The sequence below is a fragment of the Sciurus vulgaris genome (genome assembly GCF_902686455.1).
Source record: "Sciurus vulgaris genome assembly, chromosome: 5".
NCBI lineage: Eukaryota > Metazoa > Chordata > Mammalia > Rodentia > Sciuridae > Sciurus > Sciurus vulgaris.
In genome coordinates, this window is record NC_136465.1 from 31,275,577 (window position 1) to 31,294,349 (window position 18,773).

At 34.6% G+C, this 18,773-nt stretch overlaps 1 long non-coding RNA gene across 3 annotated transcripts in view; it reads left to right on the forward strand.

Moving 5' to 3' along the window:
- Positions 1 to 18,773, forward strand: part of LOC306661810 — a 167,301-nt gene that overhangs the window by 38,172 nt on the left and 110,356 nt on the right. The gene's annotated exons all lie outside the window — the stretch shown is intronic.

Here is an 18,773-nt window from a genome sequence, read left to right on the forward strand (position 1 = left end):
TATTCCTTCACTGATTAGGTTTTATAAATTCTCCTTTCATCATTCACCCACAGTTATGTGACCAAAAGGAAAAATGATGAAGAAATTTACTAGGGTTTTAAAGAGCAAAGTGAATAGGAAAGACTGTACCAAAAGGACCTAATAACAAAAATATCTGATGATTTTAAACAACAAACTCATATTTCTTGTCAGAACCAATGAAAACACAGATGCTGAATTTACTGTAGGTTGCTATGGAGGAACCATGCTGTTTCATATAATGCAATAGAATCATGAAAATTCATGCAGCACAACAAGAACCGACCTGAAGCCAGTGGGGACATGCTAGGTATTAGTTACATAGAATAATTGATTTTAAAATGTATTTTGTTAAAACTATTTTATAGCAAATCAAAAAATTCTTATAGTGCCTATGAGAATTTCTTTTCATTATTAGACAAGATTACTAATTGTAATATATTTGCTTTTAACTTAAGTGACCCAGACAAAAATAATTGTAATCTTAGCTCTTTGAAGAAACAAATTTAATGTGATTCTAAAATTTTCTTTGTTATTTTTTTCCAGTGTGTGTGTGTGTGTGTGTGTGTGTGTGTGTGTGTGTGTGTGTGAGAGAGAGAGAGAGAGAGAGAGAGAGAGAGAGAGAGAGAGAGAGAGAGAGAGAGAGAGAGAGAGATAAAGGTCATAATTATGGCTTAAGTTACAGTAACCATAAAGTGTTTGGTGAGAGAAAGTTAATCACTAAGTCTCAAAGGGCATTTATAGAAAGATCTGTATTTCATGCATTGAACAAACTTTTTGAAGCTCTTACCCCAGGAAGGCTGCTTGCCAATGATGGGTTGGATGCAAAGCTGAATAAAACATGGTCCTGCACCTAGGGAATACACACTTTTAATGACATAGCTAGAACACTAGAATGCAGTACGATGATATTAATCAGGTGTTTTTATAGATTAAATTTGCAAGATGAAAATCATGTACACTTATATACTATATTGGGAGCATAGGCCTAGACAGAAACATTTATAAATATATAGGATGACTGCAATTTATGCTTCTACTTCAGACAACAAATCAGTTTTTACATTCTTGGATTATATAACCTTGGATATGGGCATATACAGTTGTATTCACTACTATTATTCAAAGTTGTGAGTTAACCATTATATAGTTCAATTATATAATTCAATAATTTTGATGCATTCTAAATAACCTTAAAATGTTCAAAATATAACTAACAAACTTTTCTGGAACGAAGTTAGGTCATAAAAAGAACCTAATGTAGTTGGTAGTGCAATCAATTATTTTTGTTGCAAAGAATCCTTGTGGGTTGTATTATCCCTGGGAGTAGAAGATGTGGCTAGTAAAGTGAGCCAGGAAAATCTCTGAACCAGGCTATACAACTGCCATTGGAGGGAAGCAAGGTGATTATGTGATTACAATAATCCCAATCCTGATAAACTTTTTATAAATACTTTGTTTCTTAAACTGGGTTCATATAACAGGTAGTAATGCATTGAATTATTCTAAGCAAGTGGGTAAACATGGTGTTTCTTCTCAGAAAAGGAACATTATTGGAGGATTTAAGGCAGAAAATAGATTTTTAAATTATTCATTGTTCAATAGGATCCACTATTTTCATAAAATATAGCAATTAATAAAGAAATCTCAAAGGAACTTTATACTTGTAGCACATACTCCCACTTCCCCTTTGATTTCTGTGAGCATACAGGTAAAGCTCCTCTATTCAAAGGGAAATGGCTGAAATGTTTGAGAAACACTGGTGTGTTCCTTCACTTAATCTTCACAGTGGTCCTGAGATACAAGTTAGTTTGTTGGTCTTCAGAGCTAAGAATTCAACTCAGTGTTTTAGCTTCTTCTCTGATCTGCCACCTTCTACAATTTTAAAAGGACATTCATTATTATAACTTTGTCTAAATATTGTAAGTACTGTTGGGTAGTTATAAAATTTATAAAAAGGAAACCAAGGCTTAGTTACAATGACTTACTTACAGAGGTAAAAAGTATCAGAGATAAAATCAGACTGAGCATTCTCCATTTTGAGGACAAGGGCTTTTCCGTTTCATAGATACAGTCAACTATAACATGAAAGTGACTGTAACCATTTGAGTGCTAAGGACTGTGATGCAGATCCTTGTCAACTGACCAGACATAATTCTTCTGCTGTTAGTAATAATAATAATAATGAATATTAGTATGTCACTTTACATTTTTCAAAGCTCTTTGTACGTATACTGCTCATTCAATTCTTCTAATAATCATTGACAAAAGAGTTTTGTTAGTTCATTGAATAGACATGAAGAGAAATTATTTATTTAACTTCTGCTGGACAGAATACTAACATCTTATGAAAAGTAATATCATTTTATATTCAGAACCCCATTTTATTGTCATTATGATGGTCATTTGTGAAGGAAATTGAGACTCAGAGGAGTCGAATTATCATTTGTATATCTAGGAAATCTATTAAGACTAAAATATAGTAAAATTGAGTAAAATTTTCTAATGCAAGTATCAACCTCTTTTTTTACTATATACTGTTTGTCCCATATCATCTGGCGAAGTGTATTATTCCGCTGTGCTTAATTCTTATAGATGTTCCTGAAACAGATGATATATACTTACTAATTCAACTACTCCAAGGCAATGCAGTACATCTCACTTTTTCATGGAGAGTTGTGTCCTCTGGGGGAAAAAAAAAAACTTTTCAGTTAGAATTACATTCTCATGAGTAATTTATTATTTTTCTCCCTCTATTCTCCTATCAGCATATCTCTCTAGGATATTTAAATATGACAGGCTGTTTATTTTTTCAAGTGTTTGTTATTATAAATAAATCTCTATTTGCTATATTTCAGACAATGGAACCAAAAGCAAAAGGGGAGATTAACAGGAAGAGCACATCATATAAATTATAAATTTCTCATTCTTTTGATTCTCCTAAGTTTGTATACTCTATGAATTGATCATTGACTGAACATCAGATGACGTAGCTGCTGATTAAAGATAGGATGTACAAAGAACCAAAGTCCACCCAGCCCTCTTACTCTTATGTGCCCTTTCTGGAAAGAGGCAAATCTTGTCAAAGGAAATTGACCAGCAATAGCTATACATTAAGTGATTCAACTGGAAAGATAGAATTTGATTTAGATTAAGATTATTGAAGGAAGAAAATTAGAGTCTGAGATTCTTACTAAGTGATTTGATATTTTGTAGTAACATGTTTAGTAAAATAATTGTATATTTATAAACCATGTGTAGCACATGACTCTTAAAATGCTCAGGTGCTTAGTGAAGAATCAACTTTCATTACTCAACAAATATTGTTATGTATCTTCATTGCAAACTGGGACCGTAGGGGTATAATGAGATCTGAAAATGTATAACTTCACTTCTGTCTACTTTTATGTTTTTGGTCCAGTGAGACAGTAACAAATAAATGAATAAATGAACATCAAGTTGTTACATAAGTGTTCAAGGAGTAGAATAGAGAAGAAATGATCTATGAAGTACCTGCAGAGTAATAGTAGCTTCTGAACAGGGAATTTAGGTCATTTTGTTCTCAGAATAAGCCTATGAGGTGAATAACACATTCCTCCCTGCTTATTAAGGCATTGAAAATTTTAAAACTTTTCATAAGTCTCAGAGGTAATACATGAAGCAGTGTGAATTCAGAGGCAGGAATATGGATTAAGAATTCACGCTCTTTATTTCTGTTCTGTGTCGTCTCTCTACAAGAGGAAAAGGAGTTGGTCAAATGTCTACCAAAATTTTTAATTTATTGGAGTTTGTTACAACTTATGTTTTTTAAAAACACGTATATAATAATTTAATTTAGAAACATTACTTTTTACTTTTCTCAAAATTCCATGAAATGATTTATTCATACTCTAAGAAAAGCATTTTTACCATGAGGCTATTTATCATTATCAAAAGCACAGGTTTTAGAGCAGATTGTATTTACTTCCATCTAAGTTATCTAAGACAAAGCACTTTTTGAATATGTGTATAATGCTGTCACTGGAAAATTTATCCCTTTACAAAAATACTCATTTTTTCATTTGTTCTGTGGTAGTATTATATTTTTGTTTTCTCTACAATATAACCAATTGCTATATGCTTTTAAAAGAGATTTTTGAGAACTGTTTTCTTTAAATTCTAACTGTGGAGAGAAGGCTGTGCCCTGCTGAGTTACTGCATCAAGTATAGAGCAGTAATTCTCAGACTATGCCTAAACCTGAGTTACTCCATCTTGTAAAGCAGTAGTTTGCCATAAGCTACTCCATTCTGAGTTTGTGCCGAGTAGAATGACTTCACACTCCACACCTTGTTTGTACAAGTGAACAACTACCATCTGCCTAGCACAACCATAAGACAAATTGATAAATAAATTAATTATGCTAATAAAAATGATCACCTGTGAATTTCTCAAATTAATCAGAAGTGTATGAATTCATGGGTATATATCAAACTCATATCAAGAAAACCAGGCCCACGAACTTACAGAACACACCAGAGTACCAAATGAAGCAACCCCCTCACTGCAGGCTCTTGGAAGGAAGAACACCCTGAGAGTGGACATCGCAGCATCCTTAGCCTATCACCTGTTGCGCCTCCTCACAAGCCTTGCTCAGGAAAATTTCCACAGCAACAAACCTCCCAACCTGCAATTTCCTGTCCCATCAGCCTTCAGCAGAGGGATTTCTTCTGCCCCTGAGGACCACTCATGGCCCTCTCCAAGCTGACACTACCAGTTAATACTCTGAAACTGCCGTCAGTCCAGGCCATGGCTAAAATAAGTTCCTGCACTTTGACAGCTCTGTATCCTGAATGAGTTCTTCTGCTGGTTCTTAATCTTACCTGACCACCTGCACTGACTCATTGCATTCTACCTGAGAGCTTTTGCTCTCAGTTTAGCCTCCTGAACCCCTGTGGCTGCCTTACTTAATCCTTTCTAAACCTTATATATTTTTTTCTGATACACACACACACACACACACACACACACACACACACACACATATATGCATATCTATCTATCTCTATAAATATATCTATGTGTGTGTTTGTGTGTATGTATTTGTGTAAAGTGTGATGTGTGGCTTTAGTGTTATTGAAATCAAGATTGGAGTAAAAGAACTTGTGATTGTGTGGCTTATGACTATCAATTGAGCCACAAGTATTCATTGAACTGCCACTGACGAAAGTGGTATAGCCTGTGAATTTTTGTTATTCAATAAATTCTGACATTTTGGAAAGTCACAAACATGTTTGGTCTGTTAGTGAAATAGCTTGTTCACAAGCAACTGGCGTACTTACAGCTGTGGGGTCAAATCTCAAGAAGTTTGATGAAATTTGTGTTAAACTTAGTTGATTAAAAAATAATAATAAAGTTAGTGATAAATTTTTTGTATAATTTTATACCAGCATAAAAGCGAATTCTATACATAATGATGTGGGTGTGTTTATGGGAAGAAAGTTCAGAATTTTTAGGCTCTGGTTTGTCTTCAGAACCCTGCATGGGGTCCACCAGGGGCATTGCTGGCCAGTACCTGAGTCATAACAATTTATATCTGGGGCAGGTGGGAAAGCATGCTTCCTCTGTGTTGCAGAATAAAGACCTGCTTCCTGATGTCAAAAATAAAATAAAGTAAAATAAAATAAAATAAAATAAAAATAATAACAATTCATTTGGTGGTCTCTGTCAGCATCTGACATTGTAGAGGTCATTTCAGGTTATTGTTTTCTTCCCACACATCTCACTGTTATTCCAGAATAAGTAAAATGAGAGTTCTCTCAAAATGAAAGTCTTGGTAAGGATTTAAATATAAGGGACTCCGGATATGTAAGCAACTGTGGTGGTAGCCTAAGAAAGGATGTGTGGAGGCAGTTCAGACAGACAGGATGAGGTAACAATGTAACATAAGTGTGAAAGGAACCTGCTATTTAAGGATACATTGAGAAGACAAAGTTTTCAGAAATTTCTAACAGGAAAACAGGAAGAAAAGGGAAAAAGAATGCTTGAAGATGACACTGATGACAGTAACTACAGAAGTCTGCACATAGAATATAGATATTCAGTGTTTTCTGTTTATAAATGTGAAGTGCAGTGACTTGCTTAGGAAACACCTAAATCAAGTGCCTCATGCCAAAGCCTATGTCCTTTCATTCTGTCTCTTTGTAAAGCTCATGCTGGTTCTACTTTGCCACATCACTTATTTTATATGTTTAGTAATCTATATTCATCACATGTTTATAAAATGACATTTGGAATGTATTTCAAGGCAGGATATATAGAAATAAAATTGTGTGGGTGAGATATATTTTTGTTAGCTATTTGAAATTTTGTAGAATAACAAAGGCATTAGATAAAATGAGATTGGAGTCATTGATGGAATCTTCTCACCAGTTTCCAGTTCCTCACCGCAGTCCCCTCCACCATTCCAAGCTGTGTGTATCTTTTGCTGGGAACAACTATACTACCTGCTCCTGAAGTATACCTACCTCTGCAAGTCAGCAACACAGCAGAATTTTTACAATTTTAAAACAAATGTTAAAATATGGTATTGTTTCAGAAAAGAACTAAAATAAAAACTATAGGTAATTATACTTTGTTAGACATCTTGGATTTAAAAAAAAATCACTGATACCTATCATTCAAAAAATTCTAGGCATTTTTCATATATATTGAGAGCAGTTTTATTTTAATTTTTCATAAAACTATTTATCGAGCTTTTACAAAACATGCTAGGGATTATGCTAGTCATTTGAGATTAAAAAGAATGAGTAAGAGAAGATGAGAAGGAGGAAGAGGAAGGGGAAGAGGAAGAAGATAGCATGATTTCTGCCCTATAATTAGCTTGCTTTTGCTAGTGCTAAACTTCAGAAAAGAGCTGTATGATTCCATATATGATAAAACAAGAAATGATTTTAGATCCCTGTTTACTTAGCCCAGAGTTCTTTTCCCATTTCTAGGAATGGTACTTTGCTTCCTTTGGTAAACCAGCACTCTTGCACTCAGTCCGTGTCCAGTTTTCTGACTTCTGCAGCCCAAGCTTGGAGAGTTAATATTCTATGTGTGTGGGCTGTAATAATTTCTTTGAGGATGGACATTTAATCCAAATAGGAAAGCGAAATTTAATTCCTACCCTTTAAATTGAAAGAAAATCCTCTTTCTACTAAGGTAATTTGGAAGATTGTAAATCTAGAGCATCCAAGGACTATCAGAAAAGGAGAGACTGGGGCTGGGGTTGTAGCTCAGTGGTAGATTGCTTGCCTCCTACGTGTGAGGCACTGGATTAAATCCTCACCAACACATTAAAAAAATAAAGGCATTTTGTCCATCTACACCTTAAAAAAAATAAAAGGAGAGTGATTGAGAAAACATTCAAAATAAACAAAAGCAGGACCTAGTGAAGGAAAGAGACAATACTCAAATGCTACCATTTGTACCTGACTGCAGTTACAGGATTCAATAAATGTCTTTGTATTCCTCTCTTTTAAAAACTGAAATAAGTAGATTTTCCAGATGATGAGTTTGGGTATCAGATATGTCAAATTTGGGGTGATGTAGGATATCATATTGTACCTAGCCCTTTGATTGCTGATAAGATTATGGGAAAATTGTCCTATCTACCCACCAACTTATCTGCATTAATGTGTCTTAGTTATAATGATGAGTAGATAAGCTATACAGAGTGAGGATATGTACACACATACCCAGACCTGTGCAGAGACTATGTACATGTATTATAGTATATTGCATGTAAAATAAATTTATGCAAATGTATATCATATATATAATGTATGTACATATATATACACATATAAGTATGCCTATGTGAATATATAATGTAATATACATGCATGTGAGTGTATGTGTGTATGTGTATATATATATGTGTATGTGTGTATATATATATATACACAGAGCAAGAGAGAGAACACCAAGCTCTGATCTAAATTTAAAATTGAGAGAAGAAACTTGTTGCAAGGAAAATAGGATTGAAGAATAAAAGAGGTAGGATAAAAATGAGAATGTCTTAGAAAATAGAGAAAGACTTTAGGATAGAATGGTCAATGGTTTTTAGCATTTTCAGCATTGATGTGTGAATCTGCCATTCTACCCTTTGATTCTTTACTCCACTTAGGTGTTAACTCTTGCCTCCACCAGTAGGCTTAAAGATTGATTCCTGCTCTTGGTAAAAAATCTTGAGAAATACCCTTTTCCCAGGCTATAGATCACTGAGTTTTGCTAGTATGTGATCCTTAGATTATGCTGGTTTTTAATAAACTGTGGAGCAACATGCTTAATTTTGTATGTTCTCTATCTTTTAATATTTCTTGGACTTCACCTCATTTTTTTCTTGATTCTAATCTGATTTTAGAATCAGTGACTGACTACCTGACATGAATTCTATACTGACCTAAAACTTTTGTTGAATGGGTTTGTCTGATCCTTAGTATGAATTGTCTGAACCTAAAGTCATACATCTCTAATGCTCCTTAAAATGTCACCATGATTGCTCTAGTCCTGTTATTAGTCTGTTTTTCTGTTGCAATAATAAAATACCAGAGTCTGGGTGCTTTTTAAATAAAAAAAGTTTATTTAGTTCACAGTTCTAGAAGTTCAAGGGCATGGCTTCGGTATCAGCTGAGCTCTTGTGAAGACATCATGGTGGACAACATCACAAGGGCAGAGTACATATGAGAGAGACAGATCACATGGCATGACAGAAATCTAGAGAAAATATAGAAAGACCAGACTTGTTCTTTTAAAACGGCCTTTTTGGTTCCACAAGAACTGCCTAAATTCCTTTGGAAAGCAGCACCATCAATGATCTAATAAACTCCCTGTAGGCACCCCTTTTAGCATTACCATGCTGGAGGACAAATCTTCCAATTCATGAACCTTTGGGGGACAAATCAATTCCAAACTATAGCATTCTGCCTCTGACCCCCCAAGTTCATGTCTTTCCTGTGATGCATAATGTATTCTTTACATCTCCAGTTTTCCTAAAGCCTTAGCTTGTTTCAGTGTCACTCAAAAGTCCAAGTCAGAAGTCTAAGCTGAGACTCAAGGCAATATCCTTCCAGTTTTGAGCCTGAAAAATGAAAACAAAGGCAAAAACAAAAATGGGTATATTCTTCCAAGATACAATGACAAGACAGAGATAGAATATATATTCCAATTCCAAAAGTGAGAAATAGGGAAATAGACAGGAATTACTGCCCCAAAGCAAGGCCAAAGCTCACCAGGATAGACATTAAACCCTAAAGCTCCAAGTCTGACATCCCATGCACACTGTGATTAGTGGGGGGTGGGATGGATTGGGGGGTGAACCTCCCAAGGTTCAGGCATTCCCTCTCATAGTTTTGCTGGTCATAGGCCAGATGGCTGCCTCCTTGTGCTACATATTGATATTAGCAACTTTTCCAGCTGGCATTGAATGCTGCTAGTTTTGGTGTCTCAACTGCAGGTCTATTCCCATGGCATTCTAGTAGACAATCTCTGCAGGGGTTCTGACTCCATGGTAACTCTGCCTGGTTTCCAAGATTTTCTTTGGCATCTTGGTAGAAGCCATCATGACCCCTTAACTCTTACATTCTGTGCACTTGAAGCACTAGCACCATGTGGTTGCCACCAAAAGGTTTGCCACTGGCATGAGCTATGCCTGAACTCACTTGAAATAAGGCTGCAGCTATAGAGTATTTCACCAGAAAACAAAGGAGAGAATCCTGTGTCAGGTTTTGACAGTGAGCCTTTGGAGAGTACCCTGGGGTTCCCTGAATTCATTGTGCCCTTGTAGACCTCTGGGTTTGTGATGGGAGAGGTGGGGCTCTTAGATTTCTGAGATGTCCTCTGTATTTGTCCTGACACAAAGTAACTCCTATATGCTAATATATTTAGCAAATGGTTGCTCAGCTGCACCCTTGAACACGTTTGCTTTTTCCATGATCAATCTGCCAATTTTCCAAATCTGTCTGCTGTTTCTTTTTGTTCCTGAGTCTCACTGTAAATCTGATTAAAAGTAGACAATCATACCTGTATCATAGCCTGAATGACTTGGTGTTTACCTACTTATTCTGCCACAAAAATGAGTCCATCAATTCTTAAATTTAAATTTAGGCTAAATTCTTAAATTTAGCCTTTCATAAAACTTGAAGACATGGACATAATTCACCCAAGTTCTTTACAGTAGTGTAACAAGGGTGGTTTTTGCTTCAATTTACAATCCAATTCTCACGCCCATCTGAGACTAGTTGCCTAGTTTACTTGTTTACTGAGCCCTTACCAGAATTATCCATAATGCTATGCTTACAGCATTCTAAACTTTTTTTGTCCTACTCCAAACTCTTCCACCTCTGTCCATTACCCAATTGCAACATAGTTTCCATATTTTCAGGTATAGTTATAGCAGTTTTCCATTCTTACAGTCAATTTTCTATATTAGTCCATTTCTTGTTACTGTAATGAAATATCTGAAGCTGCATACTTTATAAAGAAAAATGTCTAATTTAGCTCACAGTTCTGAAGATTCAGTAGCATAGCTTTTGCATCCAATCTAGTGAAAACCTCATGCAGATGTCATCAAAATGATGGGGGTGTATCTGACAGAGAGATCTCATGGTGAGATAGAGATACCAGGGAGATTTCAGGCTCGCCCTTTTATAGCCCTCTAGTGAGAATTAACTAGAGTTTCATGAGAGCTACATCAGTTCCTTCTGAGGGTAGCACTCCAGTGACTTAATAACCAACCATTAGGCTCCTGTCTCATAAAAGTCACACTACCTCTTAAAATTGCCTCCCTGGAGCCATGCACCCTAAGAGGACAATTCACATTGAAACAGAACAGGTCGCTATAACTTACAGAGAATGAGGAGTAAAAGGGACAATTGGGATGCCATTGATACCCATTAACAGAGATTGGACAGATCAGAAACACTTAGAAATATTTGATTTATATCACGCTTCAGAAAAATCAAAATATAAAAATTAGAAAAAGAAGCAATATTGTATTTTTCTTTACATAAAAGCACCAAGAAGTAAACAAGTGAATCATTGTATTTGTAGTAGGGCCAAACTACTATATAATGAACATATTTTCTTTTAGAAACTACAAAGTAGAGGATGGATGTAGCAAATTGCCAAAAGGGAACACAAAATTGATTGTGGCTTGTCAAATAGAAAGCTTATAATGCATGATGTAGTAGTGACTAAACAAGTTCTTCTTGTTGTAAAACTTGACCACACAACCTGTGTACTCTATATTTAAATCTTTAAGGAGCCATGGCACAAATAATGCCTTCCCTCAGTTGTTACATTGTCAACCTACACTGCAGCTGTCAGACTGATCCATGGGCCACAGCTGACCTGGAAACCTGACCACTCTCTGGCAAACTCCTGGTTGAGAATGAAACTTAGGGCTGGATTGAAAAGAGAGTTATGTAATGGGGGTGAATCACAAAGTCAGAGGTCAAAAGCAGTAGAAGTTCAAAACTATGTAATTTCTGAAAAGCCAAAGACCAAATGTAGTTTGTAGATCAAGAAGGAGTGGTTCTGAAAGCAAGCAGATCATAAGAGAAGAGAAGAAGCTGAAACAGGGGGACATGCTACAAAAAGCATTCCTTATTCACTCCTGCAAGTCCTGAAATTTGGTATCTGTTCTGAAAGCAGCCTTCATCTTGGGGCCTCAGGGCAGATAGGAGAAGAGGATATCAGATCTTTATCAGTCTATTTACTTTAGTGTCAAATGAATGAGATCAATCTCCATTGTAATACCAATCCACTCACCCACATAGACGTGGATGTAAAAATGAATTAAAACATAAAAATAAATTGACTTCTGAATTTTGTAGGAATGCCTCATGTGGAAATATTCACTCTCCTTAAGTCTAATGCATTTTTATTCTTATCAGATATTTTAAGAGAATGTATATTAAAGTAGCTATCAAATGTGTGCTTAAGTGTCAAATACTTTATATAGCTTAATTTTTCCATTCTTTGAGGTCTGGCTTATTGTCTTCATACTAGGATGAGATATTAACTGATTTTTGCAAAGTTATATTATTAGTACATGGAAGATTTTTGGAAGACATGCTTTTTATGTTTTTCCTCCAAAGAGGAATATAAAGTATGTGCATATACAAATATATAGTTTGTATATTCAAATATACTAACCTGCCTTTAAAGTATCTTGGCAAAGGAGGGTGAATTTCCCTTTCTGATCAATACTTTCAAGGCATAGGCACCTGCTATCAGAAGAGTGGCTGTTGTTTCATGTATTTAATAAGCAGAAATTATACCCATTGCTAATTAGTATGATTAGCTCAGCAAATTGTTCCAGATAACACCATGTACCACTGACCACCACAATTATCAAGCAACTGCCCAACTCAACCTTTCAAAGCAGATCTTAGCATTGGCTCAGTAAAACACTTCTGCCTGCATAATTATGATATGAGGATGAATAGCTGCAGCTCCCTCCCTGAGATTGCTACATTTATAGCTCAGACTCAGATTAGAACATATTTCTTGTGAGAGAAAATGCAAGTTGTTCTTTTAGGTGTCCAAACTTTTTACAAGAGGTACCGATGGTGATTTTCCTCTGATAATCTCAATCCATGTTACATTTGGGAGGAGTGGTGACATTTCCTTAGCCCAGTTAAACTGGTTTACTGGTTTAAAAAAATTCCAGTTAAAAAAATACAGTTAAATAAAATCTAGCCTGCTGTTGTAAATATGTTTAAAGAGTATCCCATTCTGGGCCTATGTCTGTACTTCTGCTTTGTGGTTCTGCATGGGTTTGGTCTACACTTTCTGGAGTAAAGCAAGGTAGTTGCTGTCTCTACCTCTGCCCTGTCCCACTCCATCGCAGACAAACTTCATTTGCAGTCAAATACCAAAGTAATACAGCCATGCATTCGTAGTACCCAAGGTAGTTGTGGAAGCTTTCTTTTATATAAAACTACTGTCCATTCTCTTATGAACAGAATTGAACTCAATCTCTTTTCTTGTAAAGAAAGGTCAGTATATATGGTAATTCACATTTCTTTGGAATGTTTATACGTTGCTACAATCATTATCTGAAGGACAAAAAAGGATGCATATCTATCCCAGCTTTCCTTTGAATTAGAATCACCCCACAGTACTTATGCCTCCAAAAACCTGCTTCATTATCGCAACTGTTCTACTTCTCTACCTCTTGAATAGCAACCATAACTGTGTTCTGAGAAAAGAAATGATTTCAGAATCCATTTGACCTTTCTTAACACTGAAATCTTGATATCTGAAAATATGTTTTCATTTTTTTCTCTCCTGGACCTTCACAATTAGCCTTGAAGTAGTTGCCTACTCTATTCATTTCAGCACCTCAAGTCCTTCAAAGCTGTCTTAATTACCTTTTATTTATTTATTTATTTATTTATTTTTATTATTTTTTTTTTATAAAATACAAAGCTGATATGTTTTTCTTTATTTTTAGAAAAAACAAGTAAAACTCTGGCATTGCTTCACCATCTTGCTTATTATGTGCTCTCTTCCATTGTAAATTATACTCCATTACATTGAAGGTCAGATTTTTTTTTTTTTTTTAAATGAACAGACTTTAAGCTATTTCCTGTGCCACAATACTTTAGTTATTGGAGTAAAGAAGTTTCCACTAGCCACTTGCAAATGTGTTTCTACTTGCCATTTTTTAAATTACTGTTACCTTTGGATGTGGGAGAATGTCTTCCTTTGTCAAAATGGCAATGGGAGGCACAAGTGACAATCCCTTTTCCTTAAGATTTGGGACTGCACAAAGCTGTCAGTTTTAAAAATGACACTGTGGCACAGCCTTTCTTTAAGATGGTGCCTTTCATTTTTGACTCCTGCTGTTCCTGACAGTTGAAATGGCAGCAGGAGGTAGAAACTAAAGTAAGTTCTCTTGGCATTTGCCCTTAGGTAGAAATTAATAATAGAAGAAGCAGGCATGTGCTTAAAAACAGTTAGTGTCAGATGTCACGCAATGGAATGTGACCAATCCCCTAATGAGATGACCCAAACTGTCCATAATTTTCCAAAGATAGACTTAATTCTCACACTTGCTTGCAATGTTAATCTGTGTTCTTATACTTGCAGAGCATTTGATGTGTTCTGAAATATTATGTTCTACTTCAAGAACTATGCCAAATATTGCAACTGTATTTCTCACTTAATCCTAAATTACTTGGCTGCTTTGAATGTGATAAATTGTGCATCATAAGTTTCTTTTTCACTCTAACTGCATTTCTGATTTCTGATGCATTTCTAATTTCACACTTTTTTTCAATATAATTGCATTATGTGGCATCAAATAGCTCTACTGATTTCAACCTAAACATTAACTCCATGGTTTTACAGATTTATTAGAACTAAATGAACCCTTCTATCTTACTAGTTTATTTATGTGTTGCTGGACTTTATTGTCTGTCTTCTTTGTCTGATGCCTTCTAGTTCTGCACTATCAGCTGGTTTGTATACAACATATTCAATTCCTTTCTTTGTGGATGGATGTTTTATTCTCAGGAATTGGGATCTGGACATACAATAGAATTTAAATGATCCTTTCCCAAACCCCACTTTGCTAGTTGAATTCCCATATTCAGCTCTGGGAATAAGCCAGGCCACTTAGCTCTGTGGTTATGTATGAGATATACATTCTGTCTTTTTGCTCAATAAATTTCATATCAGTTCCTGAGGTACCTGAATAATGCCTTAGCATATATTTTAAACTCTTCCTCAATCTCCATTTCCTTGCCTGAGCTGATATATATTGATTTATTTATTTATCGCTTCCTTAATACCATTTTATAATCTTTTTAGCTTTCCCAAATGCCTCTTTCTCAAGGTTGATTGCTTCTTGTTTTTCTTATTTGTACATTTTGGTTCATTTTATTCAGGGTATTTTCCTTACTGAATGAACCTCCCAACTCTGGAGTAAGATTAATTGTCCTTTAACAAATCCTGTTTCCTTTGGTATTATATAGGGTATTGATTACATATATTTAATTTCATCTACTTTAAGTGATCTTCCAGAATTTGTTTTACATAAACTATTTACTGATTTAATGTTACTTTGGTGATAACTAATTGTGATTGGTAATTAGCTATTCTACTCTGTATTCCTAATCTTTCATTTGTATTAGTACAAATTGTTAGATACTGCTCCATTTTCACCATTTTAAGAAGCAGTATTTTCCCCCAAACCACAAGTTACTCATAAATTTTGATTTTAAAATTAGAGTTATATTACCTGTGATGTTTTGGTTTATAGGAATCACTGATATACTTTTCCTCATTTTATTAAAGTATTCTTCATTGCCTATTTCTTATTTTTGTGTTTATGTTTTTGTTTATATGTAAGAAAAAGCCATTTCACTCTTTGTTCCAATGTAGGAATTTCAAAACTTAGTTGTGTATCAGAATCACCTGAGGAGCTTTGAAAAATTTGCACTCTCTGGGATTATTTCAGACTTAAAGATTTTCTTTTACTGTTAAAGATCACAAGAACCTCTATTTGAACAAATTCCCACTGAAAAATCTTAGTTATGTCAGTTAATATTAGTCATGGGCATTTGGGAATCAAGGCTGAATATTTTTCCATTTGGGACTAATTATGTTTAAACACTTAAGGGAAATGAAATAGTGAAGAGAGAAAACATGTTTACATTGATGAGGACTCTGCCACGACCACCTATTTGTTTTTCAATCTAAACCACAAGACTGTTGCTTTGATGGCAGGAACTGCAGCTCATTCACCACAATTGCCCTATATCCAGTTTTCTTCTCAGCACTTGGGAACATGCCATTCATGTTTGTTAAGTATAGAACTGGTCTGAACTGTTTCTTATCAGTGGACATGCATCATGAGAACCTGTCTGGACCAGTTTGAAGGCAGTTTTCTTTCTTATTTTTAAATATTAGAGGAACAACTCTCTAGACAAGAAGGAATGAATAAAAGGAAAAAATGGGAAAAAATGGGTGGAGAAATAGGCAAATATTTGAAATATGCAGGAAATAATTTTGAAAGCATCAAAAATGAACCATCATTTGCCTAGCTTGCTTGAAGCTGTGGGTTCAGTTACCAACACCAGGAAAAAATAAATTCAGTATCCAACAGTCAAATTTCTTTGAAGATCATTTAAAGAAAATCTCTGTATTGAATATTTCACTGTTAAAAAGGGCAGCACCACTCATACCGACATTGTATTATGTTGCTGACAACAATGAAATTGTGCTGAAATAAAGGCAGATATCCTGAGAAATAATTTTTAATGTTACGTTTTCAAAGAAAAAGCCACAGTAATAAAAGATACACTGTTAAATAAAGCATTGCAGTGTATGAAAATTGATTTAATTTTCCAGTTTCCATAGCAATAGTGCAGCTTTGTCTGCTCTGTGTGTGTGTGTGTGTGTGTGTGTGTGTGTGTGTGTATTGAGGGGGGTGATCTGTTTTTCAACTTGGAGGCAGGTCAAATATAATCTTTACAACATTTGTATATATTAGCATGAAGTTTGTACAAATACCTCATGATTTCTCAGGAAAAAAAGTTCATTTCTACTCACTTAGTAACAACAAATCCATAACAGAGCTTTCGTTAGGACACTGAAAAAAGTGAGCTAATCTCTCCCAATTTCAGAGCTGTAGTTTCTTTCAGCCTCAGCTACATTTTGCATGCTTTTGTCATAGGTGTGCTGCCCAGAGTTTCTTAAGGCTGCAGAGAAATCATTGCAAGAAAGTTATTTCCTGCATATTTTTAAGTGGAGCAGGCCTGACATTAGGCAAAATGGTAAAACAGGGACTTTGTAATTAAGAGGTCTTCCCACCCATTGTTAAACTTCCTTATTATTAAACTTGTTTAGCCAGTGAGATGTTAGCATATGTGATGAACATGCCTAGTGGGTGAGAGCTTCATGAGTGTGTCATTTGCTACTCTGTTTCCCTCTGCCATAATTATCAGCAGTGTTATCAGAGTATTATCAGTATTATCAGAGTAGCTGCTCTGCCAGTTTGGGTCCAGGAATGAGGGAAACTTGAAACTTTGATTAGCACCTTGTAATGGATATGTGGTAAGAGCAAAGTAGTAAACAATTATTTAAAGCTACTGAGGCTTGAAGGCTATTGGTTATTGAATCACTACTAAGATCATTTTGATCAATGTACAGTTTGGCAATTCATTATCTAATAGTGCAGAAGGTTTTATTGTTTAAGAATATACATTTTTCCAAAAGTTTAAAACTTATTGCAAAACTTAGCTACATAGTATCAGATTTTAAAACATAGGCAATATAAAAACATATTCAATAATGATAAAATATAGAATTATTAAAACAAATTCAAGGACCCATAAATATATATAATTATTATTTGCTCTGAGAAAATTATATTAATTTTTTAAAAATTAAAAATAATTCTAGAGGTCTTAGAACTCTGTATTTTACTGCCCCACACAGGCAGAAACATTCCTAAGAATTATCTTTTCTCCCTGTAGATATTTGGTAGCTAGATAACTCGTTATCTTTTAAGTCAGCAAATTCTACTGATGAAAATTATAATTGTGAGGTAGAACTATCTTAAATTTGAGGAAATTATTTTCCTGAAGTTTAAATTTGGTCTACTAAAGAACTGGTTTGAGTCAACCAATTCTACTGTTGGACAATCATGATTATTATGTAGAATACTGTTTTTTGTATATGTAGCAAAATCTTTTCCCCATTACCTAATTTTTGCAAGTTCTACCCTCAAGAAAAGTTTAGATTAAATCCATTATACTGTTCCCATGACAATTCTTAAGATATCTGAAGACAACTGTCATGTCCCCCCAAACTCTTATTATGTTAGTTTCATAATAGTCTAATTCTTCAACCATTCTTTGTAGGAAACTCTTCTTAGGCCTTTTGAAGAAATTGATTGCTCTTCTCTATATACCCTAGTTTACAAATACCTCTTTTGAGGTACAATAAGAAGAACATCCGACGTGCCAGATGGAGTATGACAGTTTCAGAGTATATAAGGATTATTCTTCCTGGGTATTATGCTTCTGTTTTTACAGTTTAGATTACATTAGCTTTCTTATAAGATGAACCAGGCAATTGGATCATCTAAATCTGCGAGGACTTCTATTCATAATCTGTTATCAAACTGAAGTTTCCTTTATCCTTTTCTTCTATAATATGCTTCTGGAAAATAATATAAAACTTTATTTGTAATACCTTGCAAATTGTTATCAGAAAGCAGGCAATCCTTAAACTTAATTCCACAGAATTACAACTTCAATTAAGTCTTTACATTTGTGTTTATAAATGAACACAATTGATAGGTTAAATATTTATTTTTCCTTATTTTATTAGATTCTTTTGGTTGACTTATTACTATAATTTTTAATTATGTAACATAATCCCTTACATACTTATTTCAAGTATGTCAAAGTTAAATATATCATTGGCAATTTTTTTGTGAATTATTCATTCAGAGTGGTTTTCCAATCCATTCATTTTACTTCCAAAAAATAAAAAGTTTAAAATAAAGTTATTTTAAAATATTAAACATCATCAGCAGTAAAATGAATAATAAATGACAAATTATTTTAAATATTGTATGAAGTATAAAACCTGGCAGAAGAAAACTATGATGCTTAAATTATGTTAGTGGTTAGTCTTTGGCATGGATGGATTGTAACTGGAAGAGGGGAAGGGGCTGCTTCCAGGAAGTTGATGATTTGTTTCTTGATCT